Source organism: Camelus bactrianus, chromosome 20 (assembly GCF_048773025.1).
Source record: "Camelus bactrianus isolate YW-2024 breed Bactrian camel chromosome 20, ASM4877302v1, whole genome shotgun sequence".
NCBI lineage: Eukaryota > Metazoa > Chordata > Mammalia > Artiodactyla > Camelidae > Camelus > Camelus bactrianus.
The window spans coordinates 1,382,462-1,395,137 of NC_133558.1; the positions used below are offsets into that span (position 1 = coordinate 1,382,462).

Consider the following 12,676-nt stretch of genomic DNA (forward strand, 5'->3'; position numbering starts at 1 on the left):
TCCCTTTCCCCCTGGTAACCATAAGTTTGTTTTCTATGTCTGTGAGTCTGTCTCTGTTTTATAGATAAGTTCATTTGTGTCCTTTTTTTAGATTCCACATGTAAGTGATATATGATATTTGTCTTCCTCTGTCTGACTTCACGTCGTATGACAATCTCTAAGTCCATCCGTGTTGCTGCAAATGGCAATATTTCATTTTTCATGGCCAAGTAGTATTCCATTGTATAAATACACCACATCTTCTTTATCCAGTCCTCTGTTGATGGACATTTAAGTTGTTTCCATGTCTTGGCTACTGTAAATAGTGCTGCTGTGAACACCGGGGCACGTGTATCTTTTCGAGTTAAGAGTTGTCGTCTTTTCCGGATGTGTGCCCAGGAGTGGGAAGGAAGAAGAAAGGATGTTGTGTTTGCAGATTGAGTCCGTGTGTCTCACGGCAGGAATCTGAGGGATCTCGGATCTGATGGCTTCTTTTCTCTCTGAACTGGCAGCAGGGCTGCATTTTGAGAGCGAAGGTCCAGGTGATGGTGTGACGAGTTTTAGGCAAGTCTGACTTAAGGCAAGTAGGAAGATGGTAGAATATATTCTTGGCCCAACCAAAGCTGAAAATCAAGAATTCACAGCAGACACGTCTATACAGTTGTGTGACTTCCCGCAGCAGCATAACTAGCTTGCATGTAGGGCAGAGAGGGGCAGCTAAATGGTCCCTGTTCAGAACAGAGTAACATTTTCTAGGCCCCAGAGTTCTTAGCCTTTTGCAAAGAATCTCTTTTTTCTATATAAGGAAGATGTTCCCGTGCTTCTCCTTTAATCTCCCAAACCACACACACACCACACTTCCCTTCTTACACGAGAGGTATAGGTTTTCCATCACGCAGTCTCTGACACCAGCTGGGTATCCTATAATTTAACTCAATTCTAACACTCTGTGCCTAGAATTAATGTTGGGTCCCACAGGCGGTTAGGAGCTCAGTCCCACAAGATTGCCCTCCCTCTACTCAGATGCCGATCACGAGGCCCAGATCATCCTCTGTGCTTCTGACTGATGGGCTGTAAATGAGGGTCCCCACTACCTGCTCCTTGGGTTTGATAATTTGCTAGATTGGCTCACAGAACTCAGGGAGACACTTACTTACATTTACTGGCTTAATATAAAAGGATATGATAAAGGACACAGATGAACACCCTAAGGGAAGAGACACACAGGGCAAGGTACAGAAGGGGTGGAGCTTCCACGCCACCTCCAGGTGTGCCAGCCTCCAGCACCGCCACGTGTTGAGCAACCAGCACTCTCAGAACAAGTACTTTGGGGATTTTAATGGTGGCATCCTTATGTGGGCATGACCCCCTCAGTCTGCAGCCCTGCCCCTCCCTGACGGATGGAGGGTGGGGCTTAAAGGTCAAGCCTCTAATCATGGTTGGGTCTTTCTGGTGACCAGGCCCCGTCTAGAAGCTCTCTAGAAGTCCACCGGGAGTCGCTTCATTAGAACAAAAGACACTCTTGTCACCCAGGGAATGCCAAGGGATTTAGGGAGCTCTGTGTCAGGAACCAGGGAATGGAGGAGGGCAGAGGCCAATGAATATATCTTTTGTTATTTCACATCCCCCCTCCCCCCACTCTCTACACAGTTTCCCTGTTTTAAGACTCATTCTCCTTGATTTAAGTTTTAATTCCATTAGTTAGATTGTTGTTCTCAGTTTCTGTGACTTGACTTAGCACGCTCCTGTCTTCATCGTAATACATCCCTGTGACACTTCATAGGGTTGGTTATTTCTTCAGGACAGAACTGTTCCAGTAAGCAATCATTCCTGCTGGCTTCATCCTCAAGGATTAGTAATCTCAACGTTTGGGGCACATCTCACTATAACCTTCTATATGATGACTGCAGGTGCAAGGAGATAAGGAAACAAGACAGTGCTCGCTGGAGACGTTGTAGCAGAAGCCATCAAATGTCTGCGTGCGCCAGTTACGTGGCATGCAAGTGGATGAGTGGGAACATGGACTGTGGACCCTGCTCTTTTTCTTTTTTATTGTAGTAGATTTACCGTGTTGTGTTAGTTTCTGGTGTACAGCACAGTGATTCAGTTATACATGTATAGGTACATATTTTTTTCATTATGGGCTGTTACAAGGTATTGAATATAGTTCCCTGTGCTGTACAGTAGGACCTTGCTGTTTATCTATTTTTTATATGGTAGTTTGTATCTGCTAAACCCAAACTCCCAATTTATCCCTCCCCATCCCCTAATCCCTCTGGTAACCATAAATTTGTTTTCTGTCTTTGAGTCTGTCTCCATTTTGTAAATAAGTTCATTTGTGCCCCCCCCCCCTTTTGTTTGGATTCCACACATAAGTGGTATCATGGTATTTCTCTTTCTCTTCCTGGTTTACTTCATTTAGTATGACAATCTCCAGGGCCATCCATGTTGCTGCACATAAGCTACAGTAATCAAAACAGTGTAGTATTGGCATAAAAAGAGACATATGGATCGATGGACTAGAAATAAACCCACACACTTACAGTCAGTTACTCTTTGACAAACAAGGCAAGAATATACACTGGAGGAAAAACAGCCTCTTGGACAAGGGGTGCTGGGAAAGCTGGACAGCCACGTGTAAATCAGTGAAGTTAGAGCACTCCCTCACACCATACACAAAAATAAACTCAAAATGGCTTAAAGACTCAAACATAAGACAAGATGCCATAAACTTCCTAGAATAGAACATACGCAAACATTCTCTGACATAAATCTTAGTGATGTTCTCGTAGGGCAGTCTACTGAGGCAACAGAAATAAGAGCAAAAATAAACAAATGGGACCTAATTAAACATAACTTTTTGCACAGCAAAGGAAACCATAAATAAAATAAAAAAACAACTTACCACGAATGAGAGAAAATATTTGCAAACAATGTGACTGACAAGGGCTTAATTTCCAGAATATACAAACAGCTTATACAACTTAATAACAAAAAAACAAACAATCCAATCCAAAAATGGGCAGAAGACCTAAACAAACAATTCTCCAGTGAAGACGTACAAATGACCAATAGGCACATGAAAAAATGCTCAATATCGCTAATTATCAGAGAAACGCAAATCAAAACTACAATGAGGTATCACCTCACGCCAGTCAGAACGGCCATCGTTCAAAAGCCCACGAAGGATAAATGCTGGAGAGGGTGTGGAGAAAAGGAAACCCTCCGACACTGCCGGTGGGAATGCAGTCTGGTGCGGCCACTGTGGAAAACAGTATGGAGATTTCTCAAAAGACTGGAAATAGAGTTACCCTATGACCCAACAGTCCCACTCTCGGGCCCTGCTCTTAGGGTCTCTTACTCAGTGGGTCTGGGACGGAACCAGAGAACTAGAATTTCTCCCAAGTTCCCAGGTGGGGCATGTGGTTCACCTGGGACCACACTTAGAGACCATGGTGCTGAGATGATGGGACAGGTGCTGACAGAGGGTCACAGTGGCGATCAGGTGGTGCTCACCTTCAAAGTGCACACAAAGTCAAGTTTAAAACGCACTCTGTGCATGTGCACAGGAGGCCGTTTCTCTGGGCTCCTCAGTTTCTTTCAGAAGTGTTCTGCTCGTTTCTGTGTCGCACTTACTTAATCGAGTCTACGTGTGAAGGCAGATGGAGGGGACGGGGACCTGGGACCCTAAAGATGGGGACGAAACCACCCCAGCCCCCTAAACACAAAGGGAGATGACGAATGGCTTCTAATGGTTGATGAGAAAGAAATGTTACAATATTTCATAGACCCAGGTCAACCAAAAGCTTTGATTTCAGTAAACCAAACTGGGTCTTACTTAGAATGAGAGCCAAAAAGTGAACTTGTATCAGATATATAGTACAGACAAGACATGCCAAATAAACACTGCTTGTTATTGATAATAAATATTAAGGTCACAAAAATCAAAACACATCAAAATTTCCAAAACTAGTCATCAGGAGAATTTCTGAAGTAATGGAACAAGCAACTGTAACAAGGGGCCTGGGTGAGTGAACTTGGCCAGTTTCCTTGGAAGCTGCCTAAATCTTGTCTTCGGTCTCAAAAGGCATGTCTGCAGTCAGCTCGTCTGAAAAATTAACCTAGCTTTCTTGGTTACATGAGTGAATTTTGTGCTCCAGAAAGAAATTAGAGCACTAATAAGAATAACGAATAGAGAAGCAAAGTTAAATCTGTGGAACTAACTCTTTAGTAACCCAGCTTGGATGTAAGTGCAGTGATCCATCGTGTGTTCGTTGTAATTCACTTTCATTGTAATAATGCGTCCTAACGTGCTCAGAGCGCCGGAAGAACTTAAAGACCCATTAAGTCTTTGGAAGACTCTCATTCATTTTTGTTATCAATCATTTGTTTAATGTTGAATCAAATTTTGTAACTTCATAACCTTATATTTAATAGCTATTTAATAATTTAGCTTTTTATTTGATAGTTCAGTTTATGAAAGTAGTGGGTAAAATATTTAGGGAAGTGTTAAGTGTTTAAAAAATGATCAATGATGATAAAAAAAGTACGAAAAACAGGGAGCATGTTTTCCTCTCCACATATAAAAGCTGCTCAGATATTAAAGAATTTTTGTCATAAAACAGACTGGCCAACTGAAGAACCAGCTAATCTCTTTTATAGAAAAGAGTGGTATTTATTGGGTGTGGAAGACACTACAGTCTGTTTATCAAGAGAGTCCCCTCTCAGCTGGCGTGTTCTTGTTGCTGCAGTCACTCTGCTGGCTCCTCTCCACAGACCTCGCTGCTGAAGCTGCGCATCTTGTTTTTCTTCCCGAGAAGAGCACAGTTACTTATTATCTGGGACCATTTTCCAGTTCCACTAGAGAACAGATGAACTGTGTAGTCCCGTAATCTTGCAAAGGCATTTGGCCTGGAAGATGCTCTTTGGCTGTCTGCCATCATCCGTGGATCCAGGGACAACGCTGAGTTCGTCCAAAATGAGCAACTTTAACCTTAAGGCTTAATTTCTGCTCAGCTCTTCAGAACTGGCTCAATTTTAGTCCCAGGATGAAGTTTATGAAAAGGAATTTCCATGTCCAAGGAAGAACCAAGACTGCTGAGAGGTAACAGTATGAAAACAGAAAAGAAAAAAAACTCTCCTAAACTGATTTTATTAACTGTCGATAATTACTTTAAAATATTAAATATGGTCTCCAACCATATCAACCTGTGTCAGGAAGCCGAATTCACATAATCCTTCTGGGAAGCCAGTCGGCGGCAAGCCTGGCTCGCGTGTTGGCGAGGAAACCAACAGAGGTATGGCAGCTCTCCTGTTCCCTCGCCCCCCTCTTTTCTTCCCCCTTTACCTGCCTTCTCCGTGGACGACTGGCGATTTATGGCCTTTCAGTACTTACAGATGATGTTTTCATAGGCTCTAATGAGGTCCCAGCAGTTCCTAACAATAACAGGACGTTACTGTTCCTAAGATATATTATGTGTTTCCCCTCCTCCTTCTCCCTTGAATGAAATGCTTAGAAGTACGTTAGCTCCCAGCTCCCTTTCCTTTACTGTGATGAATGGTCTACTTACTTAATAGGGCTAAATACTTTGCTGTGACTTTTATAATACTCGCTTGAATTTGAGTAACATCCTACAAGGAAGAGCTTTGGACACTTCCTGGTAGAACACCTGAGCGCGGGCAGAGCACCTGCTGGCCATCGGCCTGGGGAGCCCTCTCCAGCGCCACCTCGCTAGGCCAGCTGTGCATCCTGCTGGCCGTTCTGGGGGCGTTCTGACGCTCGCCCGTCCCCCTGGTTCTGAGTCCGGCCCCAGCCACGTGAGCCGGCCTTACCAAGGACTGGCCCCGCCACCGGGCTGCCTGGAAAGGTCAGGCCTCTGCTGCCAGACCACAGAGCCATCACTTGGAGGAGACTCACTCCTGACGGTGGCGACAGGGCCGAGAGCCAGTCTCCAGGTGTTCTCTCCTTAAAGGTGAGACAGACTGAAAGGAAGCCACACAGAAAGGACCCTCGCCGTGCCCGCGATGTGACACCCGGGCTCCTCAGCACAGCGGGCATCTTCCTTTGAGGAGTCAGGGCCCGGGGACACCTTCAGCCAGAGGGGCTTCGAGGAGGGCGCGCGCCGCGGCCCTGTGTCGGCGCTGGGTGCTGCGCTGGGCGGCTCTCACCGTGCCCTGAAACGGCGTGTTATAAATGGGCTGGTTGGGTCTCCAGCACGGCAAGGAAGCCGGCTTGAAAACCCGTTCTGGGAAATGCACTGACTCATTTGTTTGGGTTCAGAAAGTAGTCGCTGGGCCTTGAGAACTCAGCAGGCTGGCAGCAAGGCCCCCCAACAAACACATCGTGTTTGCGGACCGGTGGCCCCAGTCCTCCTCCATCCCAGGCGTTCGCTCTATGGCCCGTTGCTTCCCTGCTCACACTCAGGACTTAGTTTCTGGAGACAGATCTACAGAGCCTCCCTTTCTGGATTCCTGTGGGAGAGAAACCACAGAGCCGTTCAGCACCACCTGCAATAACCCTCGTTTTCCGTCCTGTCTTCTGGGCAACTGCCTTTGTGCTTTGCACACACGTATCGACTGAAAATGAATTCCAGGCGAGAGCAGAAAAAGCAGCCTGGTGGTCCGCTCCACGCGGACCTGACGTTGTCCTGCTGCGTTCACATCCTTGCGCCCCTGCATCCCAACCCGGACGGCATCCCTCCACCCTGGGGCAGGAGGGGCCCTGCCGACGATGCTCTTTGTAGGGCCGGCTCCTTGGGATCCATTCTACTTAGTGGTTATTGGTCCCTTTTTTCCAAACAAGCTGTCTGTCCCAAAAAAGGATCAAATGGAAAACTTTATAAATACTCCAAATGGTGGAAACAGGAAGAGGAATAAAAGTGACGCAGCTATTCACAGAAAACATGCTGTCACTTCTCCAAAAACGTATCCTATTCACGTTCAGAAAGAGGCTAGGCCCAAAGCCAGGGAGAAGCCCCCACTGCCTCCGGCTTTGGACCGTCTCCAGAGCTGCCCCCTGTCGTGTGCAGGTGCCCTTGGGGTGCGCGGGGGCAGGGAGACCCGTGAGAGGTAGGTGAAATGCAAGTGGTGCCTGGTGGGGGCCCCGGGGGCCGGTGCCCTGTGACTTGTCGAACAGATACGTCCTCAGCACCAAGTGTAAGTGTAGCAGCAGCAGCCATCCCGGTTCCCGTGACCTCAGTCCTAACCGCATCCAACTTCTCCCTGTTACCCTCATTCACATGACATCAGTAATGACAACTGATATGCAGAATGCTTACCGTCCTCAGGGTGCTGGGCTAGGCCTTCACAGGGATCGACTCGTCTCACCCGCAGCAGTCCTACGTGGGCAGTGTTGTCAGCACCCCGTTTTCAGATGAGCAGACTGATGCCCCAAGAACGACTGGCTCTCCTGAGGGCACAACTCGGAGGTGAGGAGCTGAGACTCATGGCCAGGTGGTCGGGCGTTGCCCCATTGCCTTCTTAGTACCCCTTTATTGTGGATTGAGAAAACACTAAAAAGCAACCACTATGAACAAGTCAAATTTTAAAAATTGACACTGTTTGGACCTCATGAAATATTAAATGAATGTAATTTTGATGGGGTTGCTTGACCTACACAGTGAAACAGGTGGCATCCAATCCAGTCACATAACAGAGAGCGTGGAAGGTGCCAGACAGTGGAGACCTGCTGAAGGTGGAGGAGAGACTGGAGTGATGTGGCCACAAGCCAGGGGAGGCTGGCAACCCCCAAACCTGCAAGAGGCTAGAAACGGATTCCCCCCTGAAGCCTCGGGAGGGTAGACAGCCCCACTGACATCGTGATGTCAGCCCAATGATGCTAGGTTCACACTGCTGGCCCCCTGAGTGCGGCTGCCTGAATTCTGTCTGTTAATTAAAGCTGTAGTCATTCAAGGGTCGAGGAGAAAGAAAAGGACTGAATGCCTTATCCTCTGTGGTGCACTGGTTTGAATCAGTAGTTTTCAGACGTCTTGGCTTTGGTGCCCCTTCTCACTCAGAAACGTTGCTGAAGACTCTTCATGCACAGTGTATCTGCAGATATTCAATATATTAGAAGTCAAAACTGAGCAAATTGAAAAATGCTTATTAATTCATATAAAAATGGTAAACCTGTTACATGTTGACATAAGAACCATAATTTTATGAAAATGGCAGTTTCCAAAACAAAACAATTAGTGAGTAGAGTGGCATTGTTTTACATTTTTGCAGATCACCTTCCTTTCTGAAGACAATTGGATTCTCCTACTTGCTTTGCGTTCAGTCTGTTGTTCTGATTGAAGTGTATGGAGAAAATCTGGGCTCACATAGATGTACCTGCAAAAGGAGAATACTTTAATAGCCTTTTGGATAATTATAATTATTCTTCTCTGAGTCTTCATAAAAAATTAATGATAATTATTAAAAGTTAGGTGTAACGTAGGCTCTGGAACAGTATCCTTGAATTTTGGAACCACGCTACTGCAAAATCCATTGGTGTATTTTGTACTTTGGCTCTTTTTCACCCATGAATAATTTTTATTTATTTATTTATTTTAAAATTGTGGTAATATAGGCATAACATAAAATTCACCGTCTTGACCATTTTTAAGTGTACAGGGCCGTAGTTTTAAGTGCATTCACCTGGCCATGCGGCCATCACACCCTCCATCTCCAAGACTCTTTCCATCTTGAAAAACTGAAAGAGAAGGAGAAGTTCCCTCTGCTCAGCCGTCTGGGTCTGCTCGGGCTTCAGCTGGATGTGAGGAGGCACACTCACATCGTGGGCGACAGTCTGACGTCTGTCTGATCGATGCTGATCGCATCCCCGGACACCCTCACAGACACGCTCAGAGCAGTGTTTGACCAGCTGTCGGCACCGCCTGGACCGGCCAGGCTGACACGCAAAGTCAGCCATGACAGCAGCCGTCCTGGGGGGCACGAAGTGGGAGCTCACTGTGCTCTGGCCGTGCTTTTCCTAACGACTGGTCTACCACCTCTCCTCGTGCTCGTTGGCCTTTGTGTATCTTCTTTGAAGAAGTGGCCATTCATATTCTCTCCTCATTTCTGAATCAGTTACTTGGTTTTCTGTTGTTCAGTTGTAGGGGCTTTTATATATGATGGATATTAACATCTTATCAGATATATGCTTTACAAATACTTCTTCCGTCCTGTGGGTTGCCTTTTCACTCTGTTGGCTTGTGTCATTTGATGATAGAGGTTTTTAATTAAAATTTTTTCTGTGAAAAAAAGTGCATAACATGAAATTTACCATCTTAACCATTCTTAAGTGTACGGTTCAATAAAGTTAAGCATAATCACATTGTTGTGCAACCAAGTTCCTAAACTTTTTCATCTTGCAAAACTGCAATTCTGTACCATTAAAAAAGTTTACCATTTGACTCCTCTAGGTACCTCGTGTAAGTGGAATCACAGTTTTTGTCCTTTTGCGATTGGCTTATTTCATTGAGCGTAATGTCCTCAAGGTTCCTCTGAGGTATATCCTATGTTATAATTTCCTTTCTTTTTAAGGCTGAACAGCACTCCGCTGTATGCATAGACCACGTTTTGTTTATCTATTTATCCATCAGTGGACACTTTGGTTGCCTCTGCCTCTTGGCTGTTGAGAATAGTGTTGCATTGCTCATGGGTTTGCAAATATCTGTTGGAGACCCTGCTTTCAGTTCTTTTAGAAGGATGCCTGGAAGTGGAATGACTGGACCATATGTCAATTCTATTCTGCATGTAATTTAACGCCTTACTACTTTCCATAGTGGCTGCACCGTTTTACAGCTCCACCACCAGGACAGCACAAGGGTTCCAATTTCTCTACACCCTTGCCAACACTTCTTTTCCTTAAAAAAAAAAAAATGGTAAATATCTTAATGGATGTGAGGCAATATCTCATTGTGATTTTGATTTTCATTGCTCTTATGACTAATGATGTTGAGCATCTTTTCACGTACTTTTTGGCCATTTCTGTATCTTCTTTGCCCACTTTTTAATCAAGTTATTTGTTTATTGTTGTTGAGTTGCAGGAGTTTTCGTCTTCATATCAACTCTTCTCATGTATATGACTTGCAGATATTTTCTATTATTTCATAGGTTTCCTTTTCAGTCTGTTGATGGTGTCCTTTGATGCGCAGAAGTTTTTAATTTTGATATAGTCCAATTTGTATCTTTTTACTTTTTTTGCCTGTGGTTTTGGTATCGTGTTCAGGAAGTCCTTGCCAAACCAATGTCATGAAACTTTCCATCAATTCTTCCTTCTAAGAGTTCTACAGTTTAAGGTCTTACATTTAGGGTGGATTTTGAGCTAATTTTTGTGTATGTTTAAGATCAGCATCAACTTTTGCACGTGGGTGTCCAGTTTTCCCAGCACCACTTGTTGAAAACACTGTTCTTGGTGCCCTTGTGGAAGGCCAGCTGACCAAGTTGTTCCTGGGCTCTCATTGAGTTTTTTATATTTTCTAAATGTTGACATATTTCATTCACAGTATCAAAATGTCACATTCATAGTATCACCACCAAACTCATCAAAAAGTCCTAAAGCATCGGTAGGCTGCTCGCAGTGATAGATCATGTTTTCCTAGACTAATTTTTACTAGATAGCTCAAATTTTTATGATTGTCAATGAGACTGATTGTCGTTTACCTTGTAGTGACAGGGTCACTGCTTTTATTTCAAGATAATCTCTGCCAAGTACCCAAATCTGAATATACACATGCTGTATAATTCCAGGTGTTGATAAGGGCGGGAGTAGGGAGTGTGGACCAGGGAGGCGTCTTTGAGGAGCTGGCGTTTGAGTAAAGCTCTGGATGAAATGAAGGAGTGAAGTGCGTGCAGATCTTCCAGGGGGAGTCATGTGGACATTAGTGAGGCCGCATTTAATGAGGAGAAGTGACGGTGGAATTGCTTAACAGGTTGACTTTATAGCATTTCCTGAAAGAAGTCGGCCTTGAGTTACACCTTCTGTCACAGACCTGTACGAAGCCTTGGGGAGGCCAGCCCTGTCCCTCGGAGGCCACTGCAAGGAGACGTGCTTTTCCGAGGACCCCCTTCTGTGGGCTTAAATCAGAGTTGACCTATTAGGAAATTATAGGCTGATACTTAAAGACAGGGTTCAAAAACTAAAGAGAAATTTGAAAACCACTGTGTTGAAGTCTAAGAGCTCTAGCATGTGGCCCTCGTGGGCACGTGGCAGGGATGTGAGTTTCCTGGAGAGCTTTGCAAAACTGAACATTCTCCTTCCTCACTCCCGCAGGTCTGATGCTTCCAGCAGGACAGGGAATCTCAGCAACCTACGGGCATTCTTAACAACTGTATGTATTTTTAGGGCAGCTTTAGGGTCGTAGCAAATTTGGAAGGTCCAGAGATTTCCCGCCTGACTCCTGCCCCCAGACGTGCACCGTTTACTGAATTAACAGCCTCCCCCCCAGAGAGGGACACTTGTTACAGCGATTGTCACTCAGAGCTCACAGTTTACATTATGGGTCACTCGGTGTTGCATATTTTGCAGGTTCGGACACGTGTGTGACATGTCCCCAGTGTTGCAATGTCACACAGAGTGATTCTATGCCCTAAAACCCCTCCCCCTGCCAGCCTCTGGCAGCCACTGATATTTTCACAGTCTCCATATTGTCACAGCCTGCCTCCTGCAGAGTGTCATATAGATGGAAAATACACTAAGCAGCCTTTTCAGATTGGCTCCTTTTACTCAGTAATATGCATTTAAGGTTTTCCACGTCTTTCCATGGCCTGATAGCCCATTTCGTTTTAGCGTTGGCTAATACTCTTTTGGCTGGATGGACCACAGCTTGCTTATCCATCCACCTGCCGAAGGACATCTTGGTAGCCTCCAAGTTTTGGCAGTTTTGGGTAAAGCTGCTATAAACTTACATGTGCAAGTTTTTGTGTGGATGTAGATTTGGGTAAATACCAAGGAGCATGAGTGGTGAATGGTGGGAAGAGGATGAGGTAAGTGAAGAAGAATTAAGTTTCTTGGGAGTCAGACCTAACTGAGATTGTATTTTTTGTTAAGGAAACAGGACCAAGCCAGAAAGAAGCAGAGAGTTGAGGATGTATGTGCAGAGAAGTGACTCACTGCGGGGTTTAGGCTGAGTGAGTTTAAGGCGGGGTCTCGCTTGAGAGTGGCTCGCGGAGGGGCCAGGTGGGAGGGTTAGAGGCAGCCATGAGGCGGATGCGTCACTGAGTTGGCGATCAGAGGGGCTGAGCAAGAGAGCGAAGGTGGTGGTCGGAGACAGGAGTTTTCAGTGCTATTAGAAGCTGTATGTTCCTTAAGAAGAGGTTACTTCTTCAGGAAAGAGACCTTCAGCATATCTAGTAAAAGGAGGGGGCACTGTCAAGTCAAAGAAAGAATTGCTTGTCGATCATCTATCTGCTTTATACCCTGCTGTGTGCTTGCCTTTCGTGGGAACTTTTGGTTTAGTTGGACCTCCCACACTTTCTAACAATTGCTAGTTAAGAACTGAACTAGAGCAAATTGACTGTCGGACTTGGGTGCGTAGAGACAGGAGAGGGCGGCGGCAGAGGGGGGTCAGCGGGGGCTCCCCCGGGGGGCTGCTCCTTGTAGGTCCTGCAGCCACTGCCCGCCCCTCCACCCGGCAGGCTCACACTGTGTGTGTGTGTATGTGCATATGTGTATGTGTGTACATGTGTGTATGTATGTGCATGTGTGTATTTG

General features: G+C 45.6%; 1 long non-coding RNA gene across 9 annotated transcripts in view; it reads left to right on the forward strand.

The window, feature by feature from the left end:
* LOC105079763 (uncharacterized) overlaps window positions 1-12,676 on the forward strand; it is a 193,450-nt gene that overhangs the window by 67,675 nt on the left and 113,099 nt on the right. The window contains exon 3 of one of the 9 annotated variants that reach the window (XR_012500870.1): window positions 1,890-2,281. The exons of the other annotated variants lie outside the window; for them this stretch is intronic. This is a non-coding gene — a long non-coding RNA (uncharacterized LOC105079763). Of the gene's footprint in view, window positions 1-1,889; window positions 2,282-12,676 lie in introns of those variants that run through there. 9 annotated transcript variants of the gene reach the window in all.